The 13,588-nt window shown below is 50.9% G+C and overlaps 1 pseudogene; it reads left to right on the top strand.

Annotated features, from left to right (window-relative positions):
* Positions 1 to 5,784, top strand: part of LOC147119023 (uncharacterized) — a 53,361-nt pseudogene extending 47,577 nt beyond the window's left edge.
* Positions 5,785 to 13,588: the final 7,804 nt, after the last annotated feature.

The raw sequence follows: 13,588 nt of genomic DNA, 5'->3' as shown, positions 1-13,588 counted from the left end.
TTGCCGGAAGCGATAGTGAGGGACATGGTGTGGGAGGAGGATCAGGAGGTAGAAGGAAAAGCAATAGGAGTCATGTATGAGAAGATTGTGAGGGCAATGCCACAGGATTGGATGGAAGAAATAAATGCGGAATTCTCCAAAGGAAGTAAAATGCATCCCGCTTTTCCAAGCTTTGTACTGGAGAAAGTGGGAGAGTTGGTCCAATTTGACAACTGTAATACTCGAGATTTCTATGAGGTATTCAGAGAATGGAGATTCAAGACACCTGCTGGTCAGGAGTTTTGGCAGAGTATATACCCACAGCTGGACTTCAACAGGATTTGGAAGGGAGTGTGGGCGAATTTTAAATGCCCAGAATGGATTGAACTGGATTTCAAATTAGCTCATAACCGGATTTTTACCATGACGGTCTTGTGCAAGATTGGACGAGTGGAGGCGGCAACTTGCCCAATGTGTGGGACACAGGATGAGACTCTGTCCCATTTACTGGTTTATGTCCGCAGTTAAATGACTTTAAGTACTATGTTCGACAGTTGTGTGAAGCTTTTTTGCTGGGTGGGGACCGAAGAGCGAGAATGGGAATCCCGTGGGACTCAATTTTGAGATGGGGATTGCAGGAGAGTCTGCCAGAGTCTAGCGGAGCGGCAATTAATTTAATGTTCAGTTTGGCTAGATTCGTGATTGTGCAAAGAAGGAATGCTGTTTTTTAAGGGGAGGAGAATCAATCTAAAAGAGTATTTTAAATATAAGCTAAAAGATCATTATAAGGCTCTGTGGATGTTTTATTCAGAAAGGAATTTAAGGACAGTATTTTACAACCAATTTTTAAAGTACAATCGATTAATATATGTTACAGGTGACAAATTAAGCTTCAGGTTTTGATGTTAAAATGTGGTGGCGGAATGGCTGTGCAGAGCGGTGGAATTGATTTGTATCATACAATGTAATGATCACGATGTTGTAAATGTTCTTAATGTTCAATAAAGTATAATTTAAAAAAAAGTGGGTAGCACACTTGCCTCTGAGTCAGAAGGTTGTGGGTTCTAGTCCCACTCCAGGGACTTGAGCACATAAAGCTAGGCTGACACTCCAGTGCAGTGCTGAGGGAGTGCTGCACTGTCGGAGGTGCCGTCTTTCTGATGAGACTTTAAACTGAGGCCCCATCTGCTCTCTCAGGTGGATGTAAAAGATCCCATGCCACTATTTTGAAGAAGAGTAGGGGAGTTATCCCCGGTGTGCTGGCCAATATTTATCCCTCAACCAACATAACAAAAACAGATAATCTGGTTATTATCACAGTGCTGTTGGTGGGAGCTTGCTGAGCACAAATTGGCTGCCGTGTTTCCCACATTACAACAGTGACTCCACTTCAAAAGTACTTCATTGGCTGTAAAGCTTTGAGATGTCTGGTGGTCGTGAAAGGCACTATATAAATGCAAGTCTTTCTTTCATATATCCTGTTTCATTATCCCCCGCACTCTCTGTATTCTCCTGGTTTTTGACTGTATTCTGTACCTGGCATTTGTCGTAAACCTCCTTTTTCTGTTTTATTCTAACCTCTACGTCCTTTGTCATCCAGGGAGCTCGCGTTTTGGACGCCCCATCTTTCCTCCTTATGAGGATATGCTTGGTTTGTACCTGGTGTCAAATGTTGTTTTATAACGCTCCCGTGAAGCGCGTTGGGACATTTTACTACATTAAAGATGTTATATAAATAGAAGTTGTTGTTATTGTCTGAAACTAACAAATTGCACAGAGGAAAAATAACAGTATTTTTACTCCCAAATATTAAATATTTTGTTCCAGGAGGTTTATCTGCTTTTATTGATGAATTTAAAAAGTCTCTATTAAAACCTGAGCCAGTGTGTTGTGAGACAAAGAGCCTTGTGTCCAATAAGGGAAATAAAGGCCCAGTCTCCCCTGGCCCCGGAACTCGCTGCCCTGCGGATCAGACAATCAGCCGGCGCTAGTCCCGCCCCTCGGGCTCCCCGATTGGTTGGAGGACCCGTCCCGTTCGCTCCTCCAGCCCCGCCCCGCTCGCTTCCTATTGGTCCGAACCTCCCGTCAATCAGGCCGCGGGTCACGTGTCACCGAGGAAATTACGTGCCCCGTCCAACTGACGCCGCTCGGTCCGGAGCCTCGCGGACTCTCAGGTTTTTCTATTTCTCTTTATTCTCTCCCGATCCACCCCTCCCCCCCCACCCCGCGCGATTCTCCACCCAATCGGAGCGGAAAAAACTCACTTTGCGTCACCGATCGCAACTCTGTAACCGACACCAAGGCCTTGCCCGGAATGTCCCGCGCCGACTCCGTCCGGCAGAATCCGAGTGCGCAGGCGCAGTCCGAGTGGGGCAGGGGGGTTGGTCTCCTCTGGGCATGCGCGGTTATTACCCTTGGTGACCGGGAGGGGGCGCAGTGCCGGACTCGGCCCAAACTGCCGTCCCGCGTGCGCATGCGCGGGCTCTTGGCTGTCAATCAACCAACAGCCAGAAGAGGTCGCTGGTGAGACCAGTGAAGAAAGAAAGACTTGCATTTATATAGCGCCTTTCACCACCACCGGACGTCCCAAACCGCTTTACGGCCAATGAAGTACTCTTGAAATGTAGTCACTGTTGCAATGTAGGAAACGCAGAAGTCAATAATCGCACAGCAAGTTCCCACAAACAGCAATGTGATAATGACCAGATAATCTATCTTTCTGTTATGATAATTGAGGGATACACATTGGCTAGGACACCAGGGTTAACTCCCCTGCTCTTTCCCACATTATAACAGTGACTACACTCCAAAAGTACCTCGTTGGTTGTAAAGCACTTCAAGATGTCTGCTGGTCATGAAAGGCGCTATATAAATGCAAGCCTATCTTTCTCGAAATAGTGTCATAGGATCTTTTACATCCACCTGAGAGAGCAGACAGGGCCTCAGTTTAACATCTCATCCAAAAAAGGGCACCTCCAACAGTGCAGCACTCCCTCAGCACTGCACTGGAGCGTCAGTCTGGATTTTTGTGCTCAAGTCTCTGGAGTGGAACTTGAACCCACAACTTTCTGACTCAGAGGCGAGAGTGCTACCCACTGAGTCACTGGCTGACAGGAAAGAACAAGCAGTTCTGACGAAAGGTCATCGACCTGAAACGTTAACTCTGTTTCTCTCTCCACTGCCTGACCTGCTGAGTATTTCCAGCATTTTCTGTTTTTATTAAAGAAACGAGGGAATGATTGTTCAGTTCAGTTCAGCTTTATTTGCCATATATGTAACCAGTACAAGTACAAGTACAATGGAATGCTTATTCCCCGTAGGGACACGTCAGCTATTCATACAGCGCCACGTTCAGAGTCAATACAGTGGCAGTGGGAGCACGATGTCACTCAGCCGCTCCGTCCTCCTCTTCACCACGGGCTCCTCCTCACTGTTGCCGGCTCCACGTGTGGTGGCCTGCTTCTCCCGCTCATGATCTGACCTCTGGCCGCCATGCCCGGCTCCCCTCCCCCCAGCCGGACGGCGAGTTACCCGCCATGGAGCTGCTGGCCGACATGCTGCAGCGTGTCGTCGAGTCTGCTGCTGCTGCTCGTTGCGCTGCGCTCCTCCGCCCGACTCGCCGAACACATCGTCGGGATGTGAATGCTCCAATCGCTGCGGCTCCTCCTCACCGTTGCCGGCTCCACGCTCCACGGCCCGGGGCCTGCTTCTCCCTCTCACGGGTCGGCCTCTGGCCACCATGCTCGGCTCCCCTCCTCCCAGTCGGAATTCCTTCCCGCCGAGGAGCTGCCGGCCGATGTGCTCCACTGGGTCGACGTGGCTGCGCTGCCTCTGCCCGACTCGCCGAGCACCTCGCTCCGGTTGCGGGAGCGAGCAGCAAGAGCTGGCCGCCCGAAGCAGGGAAAGCACTCTCAGCACCGGACCGTACAGAATGTTGGGTCGTCCTGCGCATGCGCACCTCCCTGGCGGCTAAGGCAAAACACCGACTCGCCCCCACCTGAACCGCGCATGCGTACCAGATGTTGTGGCTCCGCATGCGCGCCCGGTGTTCCAACCGCGGAGTTTTGTGGCGATTGTGGAGCAGGAGGGAGAGCGCGGGGGCCATGAGCACATGGGCGGGACTCAGAGTCAACAGAGCGCTGTCTGCAGCGCGGGGGCTTGTGGGTATTACAGCCGCCATTACTGCTGATCCTTTCAACCAACCTGTGCAGCAGCTGGAGCCTGAAAATCAACTTCACTGCCCCTAGGTTCGGAAAGGGGATAATTAAACAACAATTTGCTTCTGATCCTTTTCTGAACTCAATTTACAGGGTTATAGAAGTGGATCAGTTACAGGCGGGAAGCTCAGACCAAACATCACGTCAAGATCTGACAGAGTCACTCGATTCATCAGGACCTGAATATCATCAGCTTTTGCACATGGAAGGAGAAAGCAGTGATCGCAGCGATTACAAGCCGCACACGTGTTCAGTGTGTGGACGCAGATTCAGCCAATTGCCTGACCTGGTGAGACACGTGCACCATCACACCGGGGAGAAACCGGGTAAAGGTGGGGACGGCGGGAAGGGATTCAGTTCCCCGTCTGCAATAGAGATTCAACAGCGCAGTCGCACCAGGGACAGTCCGTTCACCTGCTCCGTGTGTGGAAAGGAATTTGTTTGTTCATCCCACCTGGAAACACACCAGCGAGTTCACACTGACAAGAGACCATTTCACTGTTCTGACTGTGGGAAATGCTTTAAAAGCCCCCAGGATCTGAAGCAACACCAGCGAGCTCACACTGACGAGAGACCATTTCAGTGTTCTGACTGTGGGAAGAGCTTTAAAAGCCCCGGGGAGCTGAAGCGACACCAGCTTGTTCACACTGATGAGAGACCATTTAACTGTTCTGACTGTGGGAAGAGCTTTAAAAGCTCCGGGGAGCTGAAGGGACACCAGCGAGTTCACACTAACAAGAGACCATTTAAATGTTCTGAGTGTGGGAAGAGCTTTAAAAGCCCCCAGGAACTGAAGGGACACCAGCTTGTTCACACTGGGGAGAGACCATTTCAATGTTCTGACTGTGGGAAGAGCTTTAAAAGCCCCCAGTATCTGACGCAACACCAGCGAGCTCACACTGATGAGAGGCCGTTTAAATGTCCTGACTGTGGTAAGAGCTTTAAAAGCTCCGGGGAGCTGAAGGGACACCAGCGATTTCACACTAACGAGAGACCCTATAAATGTTCTGAGTGTGGGAAGAGCTTTAAAATCCCCTGGGAGCTCAAGCAACACCAGCGAGTTCACACTGGGGAGAGGCCGTTCACCTGCTCCTTGTGTGGGAAGGGATTCACTCAGTCCTCCAACCTGCTGGCACATCAGCGAGTTCACACTGACGAGAGACCCTTTAAATGTTCTGACTGTGGGAAGAGCGTTAAAAGCACCAGGAAACTGAAGGAACACCAGCTTGTTCACACTAACGAGAGACCATTTCAGTGTCCTAATTGTGGGAAGAGCTTTAAAAGCCCCGGGGAACTGAAGGTACACCAGCTTGTTCACACTGATGAGAGACCATTTCAGTGTCCTAACTGTGGGAAAAGCTTTAAAAGCCCCGGGGAACTGAAGGTACACCAGCTTGTTCACACTGATGAGAGACCATTTCAGTGTTCTGACTGTGGGAAGAGCTTTAAAAGCGCCCAGGAACTGAAGGGACACCAGCTTGTTCACACTAACGAGAGACCATTTCAGTGTCCTAACTGTGGGAACAGCTTTAAAAGCTCTAAGAACCTTAAGGGACACCAGCGTGTTCACACTGATCATAGAATCTAACAGCACAGAAGGAGGTGATTCGGCCCATCGTGTCTGTGCCGGCTCTTTGAAAGAGCTGCCCAATTTAGTCCCAAACCCCAACTTTATCCCCAGAACTGTGCAAACTAGTCCTCTTCAGGTACGACCAATTACTGTTTGAAAGTTCCTGTGGAACCTGATTCCAGCATCCTTTCAGATGGTGCGTTCCAGATCTTAACAACCCTCTGTGTGAAAACAATTCTCCTCATTTCCCCTCTAGTTCTTTTAGCAACTATTGTAAATCTGTGACCTTTGGTTACCGAACCACTTGCCAGGGTGAACAGTTTCTCCCTACTTGCTCGATCAAAACCCCTCATCATTTTGAACACCTCTATTAGGTCTCCTCTTAACCTTCTCTGCTCTAAGGGGAACAATCCCAGCTTCTCCAATCTCTCCACATAACTGAAGTCCCTCATCCCTGGTACCATCCTGGTCAACCTCCTCTGTACCCTCTCCAAGGCCTTAACATCCTTCCTAAAGTGTGGTGCCCAGAACTGTACACAAGACTCCAGCTGAGGCCAAAACCCTGCAGCTGTACAAAACCCTGGTTAGACCACACCTGGAGTACTGTGAGCAGTTCTGGGCACCACACCTTAGGAAGGATATATTGGCCTTGGAGGGAGTGCAGCGTAGGTTTACCAGAATGATACCCGGACTCCAAGGGTTAAGTTACAGGGAGGGATTACACAAATTAGGGTTGTATTCCCTGGAATTTAGAAGGTTAAGGTGTGATCTGATCGAAGTTTTCAGGATATTAAGGGGAACAGATAGGGTAGACAGAGAGAAACTATTTCCGCTGGTTGGGGTTTCTAGAACTGGGGACATAGTCTAAAAATTAGAGCCAGACCTTTCAGGAGTGAAATTAGGAAACACTTCTACACACAAAGGGTGGTAGAAGTTTGGAACTCTCTTCCGCAAACGGCAATTGATGCGAGATCAGTTGTTAATTTTAAATCTGAGATTGATAGGTTTTTGTTACCCAAAGGTATTAAGGGATATGGGCCAAAGGCGGGTGTGTGGAGTTAGGTCACAGATCAGCCATGATCTCATTGAATGGCGGAACAGGCTCGAGGGGCTGAATGGCCTCCTCCTGTTCCTATGTTCCTAACTAGTGATTTGTAAAGGTTTAGTGTAACTTCCTTGTTTTTGTATTCAATGGCCCTATTTACAAAGCCAAGTATCCCATACACTTTCTGAACTGCCTCACCAACTTGCCGTGGCACTTTCAAGGATTTGTGAATATGGACCCCCAGGTCCCTCTGCTCTTGCACCCCCTCAAAATAGTCCCATTTAGATTATACGGCCTCTCCCTGGTGTTCCTCCCAAAGTGCATCACTTCACCCTTATCCTCATTTAATTTCATCTGCCTTGTGTCTGCTCATTTCACAGTCTGTCTCTGTCCTCCTGAAGTCTGCTACTACTATGCTCACTATTTACTACGTTGCCAAGTTTTGTCTCATCCGTAAATTTCGAAATTGTACACCTATACCCAAGTCCAGGTCAGTTATATATAACAAGAAAAACAATGGTCCTAATCCCGACCCCTGGGGGAACCCACTGCATACTTCCCTCCAGTCAGAAAAACATCGCTCAGCACTGCTCACTGTCTCCTATCCCTTAGCCAATTATACCCAAATTACCATCAGCCCTTTAATTCCCTCTGCTTCTATTCCCCGAGTAAGTCTCTTGTGTGGTACTTTATCAAATGCCTTTTAAAAGTCCATATATACAACATCTACTGCACTACCTTCATCAATCCTCTGTTACTTCATCAAAGAACTCAATCAGGTTAGTCAGACATGATTTACTTTTAACAAATCCATACTGGCTGCCCCTTATTAACCCATGCTTCTCCAAGTGAGAATTCATTTTGTCCTTGACAATGGTCTCTAGTCGTTTACCCATCACTGACATTAGACTGATTGGCCTGTAGTTACCAGGTTTATCCCTCTCCCCTTTTTTAAACAGGGTGTAACATTTGCAATCCTCCAGTCTTCTGGCACCACTCCCATATATCTGAGGGAGATTGAAAGATTGTGGTCGGAGCTTCTGCTGTCTCCACCCTAGCTTCCCTCAGCAATCTAGGATGCATCGCATCTGGACCGGGTGACTTGTTAACGTTGAGTGATAACAACCTATTTAGCACCTCGTTTCCATCTATTTCTTTCCAATTTCTCTACTCCCCCCTCCTCTACTGCGACATTAACTTCATCCTGTTTTGTGGAGACAGATGCTAAGTACTCATTCAGTACCTCAGCCACACCCTCTGCCTCCGTATGATGAGCTCCTATTTGGTCCCTAATCGGCCCCACCATTCCTTTAACTATCCTTTTACTTTTCATATATTTATAGAAGATTTTTGGGTTCTCTTTTATGTTACCCGCTAATCTTTTCTCATATTGTCTCTTTACCCTTCTTATATCCTGTTTCAATTTCCCCCGCACTCTCTGTATCCTGCCTGGTTTTTGACTGTATTCTGTACCTGACATTTGTCGTAAACCTTTTTCTGTTTTATTCTAACATCAATATCCTTTCTCATCCAGGGAGCTCTAGCTTTGGATGCCCCATCTTTCCTCCTTATGGGAATATGCTTGGATTGAACACCATCGGATGTTCCTGATGGTCGGGGAGTCCAGAACCAGGGGTCACAGCCTAAGGATAAGGGGTAAGCCATTTAGGACAGAGATGAGGAGGAATTTCTTCACCCAGAGAGTGGTGAACCTGTGGAATTCTCTACCACAGAAGGCAGTAGAGGCCAATTCATTAAATATATTCAAGAAGGAGTTGGATATATTTCTTAAGGCTAAAGGGATCAAGGGATATATGGAGAAGGCAGGGACAGGGTACTGAGTTTGGATGATCAGCCATGATCTCATTGAATGGCGGAGCAGGCTCGAGGGGCCGAATGGCCTACTCCTGCTCCTATCTTCTATGTTTACCCGAACTATCTCAGCCTTGAAGGCCTGCCATTGGTCATTCACTGTTTTCCTGGACAATCTTTGTTTCCAGTCCACCTGTGCTCGATCCCTTCTCAAATCACTGAAATTGGCTCTCTTCCAGCTGGGTATTTTCACCGTTGATTTTTCTTTGTCCCTTTCCTCAACTACTTTAAACCTAATGATATTGTGATCACTGTTAACCAGATCCCTCCTGCCCCAGAACCAGTGACAGACCCTTTAAATGTTCTGACTGTGTAAAGAGGTTTCAGAGTTCATCCAACCTACTGAGTCACCAGCGAGTTCACACAGATCCTCAAAGGAAGATGTTTTAGAAAGGCTGGCGGCACTAAAAGTTCGCAGCCATCTCAGAGTAGTGTCCCTTTAATTACAATCTCACGGAACAAGGAGAGTCGCTGTCCCTTTAACTACCACAAATCCCTGTGGAGGAGAGGGGGAGATACAGTCTGTCCCAGTAACTGTCGCAGAACAGAATTAGCGACCCTGTCCCATAAGGGCTTGACCTTCCCCCACTCCCTGCTTTTCCTCAAGTGTCTCATTCTTAAAATTCTCAGCCTTGTTTTCAAATCCCTCCGTGGCCTCGCCCCTCCCTATCTCTGGAATCTCTTCCAGCCCCTACAACCTTCCGAGATATTTGCACTTCTCTAATTCTGGCCTCTTGAGCATCCCGGATGGCCTCTTGAGCATCCCCGATTTTAATTACTCATAAAAGACTGAGAGTTAAGAGAGTAACTCAAGGCTTTTATTAACAAAAGAATGAAGGTCTGCCTCGAGTGGTCGACCGGTCCAGAAATACAAAGGGCTGGGGAGCAGTCACCTTTATACTAGGAATTGTGGGAGGAGTCAGCCGAGGCATGTACACAGTGGAATACAAACAGTGGTTTACCACATTCACCCCTTGTTTAAAATTGAGTCCGGCGGGGTGAAGTGTATTAAAAGTTAGTGTATTGGAGTCTCTCCGGAGGTCTTGTCTGCCGCTGTGATCGGCGTGGCGACGGCAGGGGTAGTGGAGCTTCCGGCGTCGAGTCCTGCGTAGGCTGTGGCACAGGCGTGTCGTCCTCGTAGATGTCGAGCGGGTCGCGGGGCCCAGGCCTGCCGTCTGCTGGGGCTGGATATCGGATCGTGGGGGGGGGGTGGTAGTGAGTAGTGGGTTACTGCGGCCCCCGAGGGTGCAAGGTCTCTTATGGAGACTGTGTCCTCCCGCCCGTCCGGGTATGCAATGTAAGCATACTGGGGGTTGGCGTGGAGGAGGTCGACCCTCTCGACCAGGGGGTCCGTTTTATGGGTCCTCACGTGCCTTCTCAGTAGGACCGGCCCTGGGGACGTCAGCCAGAGCGGTAGCGATGTCCCCGATGTGGACTTCCTTGGGAAGACAAACATTTTCTCATGAGGGGTGGCGTTAGTGGCAGTGCAGAGCAGTGATCGAATAGAGTGGAGCGCATCGGGGAGCACATCCTGCCAGCGGGAGGTTGGAAGGCCCCTAGACTTTAAGGCTAGCAGGGCGGCCTTCCAAACTGTCGCATTTTCTCTTTCCACCTGTCCGTTCCCCCGGGGGTTGTAACTGGTGGTCCTGCTTGTGGCAATACCCCTAGTTAGCAGGTACTGACGGAGTTCGTCGCTCATAAACGATGAGCCCCAGTCGCTATGGATATAGCTGGGGAAACCGAACAGGGTGAAGAGGTCGTTCAGACATTTAATGACCGTGGCACTGGTCATGTCCGGGCAGGGGATGGCGAATGGGAAACGGGAGTACTCATCAATAATATTGAGGAAGTACACATTGCGGTCGGAGGAGGGGAGAGGCCCTTTAAAATCAACGCTCGGGCGCTCGAAGGGGCGAGTGGCTTTTATCAGGTGGGCCCTGTCTGGTCTATAAAAGTGCGGTTTGCACTCAGCGCAGACTTGGCAGTTCCTGGTCATGGTCCTGACCTCCTCAATAGAGTAAGGCAGGTTGAGGGCCTTGATGAAGTGGAAGAACCTGGTGACCCCCGGGTGGCAGAGGTCATTGTGGAGGGCCCGCAGTCTATCGATCTGCGCGCTGGCGCAGGTGCCACGCGATAGCGCATCCGGGGGTTCATTGAGCTTCCCGGGCCGGTACAAGATCTCGTAATTGTAGGTGGAAAGTTCGATTCTCCACCTCAAGATCTTGTCATTTTTGATTTTGCCCCTCTGCTTGTTGTTAAACATGAAAGCAACTGAACGTTGGTCAGTGAGCAGGGTAAATCGTTTTCCAGCCAGGTAGTGCCTCCAATGACGCACAGCCTCCACAATCGCCTGGGCCTCCTTCTCAACAGCGGAGTGTCTGGTCTCCGGGCCTTGGAGGGTTCGTGAAAAGAAGGCCACGGGTCTCCCCGCCTGATTGAGGGTAGCGGTCAGGGCAAAGTCGGACGCGTCGCTTTCCACCTGGAAGGGGATGGATTTGTCCACTGCGTGCATGGTGGCTTTGGCAATGTCTTCCTTGATACGGTGGAAGGCTAAGCGGGCCTCTGCCGTCAAGGGAAAAGAGGTGGACTTGATCAGCGGATGGGCCTTGTCCGCATAGTAGGGGACCTACTGGGCATAATAGGAGAAAAACCCTAGGCACCTCTTCAGGGCCTTGAGGCAGTGGGGCAGTGGGAGTTCCATAAGGGGACGCATGCGGTCGGGGTCGGGGCCGATGACTCCGTGTTCCACAACACAGCCAAGGATGGCGAGGCAGTTTGTGCGGAATATGCACTTCTCCTTGTTATATGTCAGGTTCAGGAGTTGGGCGGTGCGGAGGAATTTTTCGAGGTTTGCGTCATGGTCCTGCAAGTCACGGCCACAGATGGTCACATTGTCCAGATATGGGAAAGTGGCCTGCAACGCATTTTGATCTACCATCCGGTCCATCTCCCTTTGGAAGACGGAGACCCCGTTGGTGACGCCAAAGGGAACCCAAAGGAAGTGGTAGAGGCGGCCGTTTGCCTCAAAGGCAGTATACTGGCGGTCCTCAGGGCGGATAGGGAGCTGGTGGTACGCTGATTTCAGGTCAATGGTCGAGAAGACGTGGTACTGCGCGATCTGGTTGACCATATCAGCTATGCCGGGGAGTGGGTAGGCGTCCAGCGGGGTGTAGCGATTTATTGTCTGGCTGTAGTCGATGACCAGGCGCTGCATCTCGCCGGTCTTAACGACCACAACCTGGGCTCGCCAGGGGCTGGTGCTGCCCTCAATAATCCCTTCCTTCAGGAGCCGCTCCACTTCGGTTTTAATGAAAACCCTGTCCCCGGCACTGTATCGCCTGCTCTTTGTGGCGATGGGCTTACAGTCGGGGGTGAGGTTAGCAAACAGTGGGGGGGGGGGGGGTGACTCTGAGTGTGGAGAGGTTGCACCTGGTGCGCGGCGGGCAATTTGGGAGCTGCTGGCTGCGGACTGTGAGTGGGGGTAGGGGTCCACCGTACGCCATCGTAACACTTTTAAGGTGGCACTGAAAATCTAACCCCAGCAGGACGGCAGCGCAGAGGTCGGGCAGGACCAGAAGTTTAAAATGATCGTACACGGTCCCGTCTACTACGAGTGTCACTACGCAGTAGCCGCCGATGTCCGCCGACTGGGACTCGGAGGCCATAGAAATCCGCTGGTGCGCAGGCAGGACTGGGAGAGAGCAACGCCGCACCGTGTCGGGGTGGATGAAGCTCTCCGTGCTCCCAGAGTCAAAAAGGCAGATTGTATCGTGGCCATTTACCTTAATGTCCATTGTGGAACTGGCCAGCTGGTGCGGTCTCGCTTGGTCCAGTGTAACGGATGCCAGCGTAGGGGTCGGTGTGTCACTGCGGGTATCAGATGAGGCGGTGTTGGGGGCCTGCTGCGTTCCGGCTGTCGTCCAAGATGGCGGCGTCCATGATCCCCATGTGGCTGGAGGCGTCCAAAATGGCTGCTGTACCGGTGGTTCGCACATGGCCGGGGAGGCCCAAGATGGCGGCCCGCATGGCCCACATGCGGCGCTGCTGGGGCTCGGGGTGGCTTTGGCCCTGCAGACGTTAGCATAGTGTCCCTTCTTCCCACAGCCCGAGCAGATCGCGTTTTTCACCGGGCAGCGCGCTCTGGGGTGTTTTGCCTGGCCACAGAAGTAGCATTTCTGGCCTTGGGGCACTGCTGTCTGGCCTTGGGACACTGCTGCGGTAGTTGGGCCGTTGCTGGGGTGTGGCTGGGGTGGCACGGCGCTATGAGGCGGTCCTACCGTGTCCCAGGCTGTCATTCCCCGCGGCGTCCACGATGCAGAGGAGTAGGCATCCATGCCCCGGTAGGCTGCATCCAATGATAGTGCGAGTTCAGAGGCCTTGTTGAGGTCGAGGTCACTCTGCTCCAACAGTCGCTGTCGGGTGTAATTGGATCTGTGGCCCGCTACAAAAGCGTCCCGGATAAGTTCCTCTGTGTACACGGCGGCCTTTACATCCTTACAACCACAGGCCCGGCCAAGCACAGACAGTGCCTGAAGGTATTCCACGGTCGATTCCCCAGGTTGTTGTTTACGACTCCCCAGAAGGTGCCTGGCGTACACTTCGTTCACTGGGCGCGTGTACTGGTCCTTGAGGAGCTTGATTGCGTCCGCGTACGAGGTCGCGTCTTGGATGACCGAGTACACTCGGTGGTTCACTTTGGAGGTCAGGACATCCAGTTTGTCCTCGTCCGATTTGATTGCTGCGGAGGCGGTCAGGAATTTTTCGAAACACTTAAGCCAGTGAGTAAACTTGGTGGATGAGTCCGCCTCCCGATGATCTAAGTCCAGGCATGCTGGTGTGAGGATCTTCTCCATTATAAAAATGTTGTTAATAAAATTGATGCGCTATCAATTACTCATAAAAGAC

The sequence above is a fragment of the Somniosus microcephalus genome, chromosome 4 (genome assembly GCF_052327205.1).
Source record: "Somniosus microcephalus isolate GS21.2 chromosome 4, FLI_Smic_1.0, whole genome shotgun sequence".
Classification (NCBI taxonomy): Eukaryota; Metazoa; Chordata; class Chondrichthyes; order Squaliformes; family Somniosidae; genus Somniosus; species Somniosus microcephalus.
Note: the sequence above shows the minus strand (reverse complement) of the source record. Positions and strands in the feature narration are given on the sequence as shown.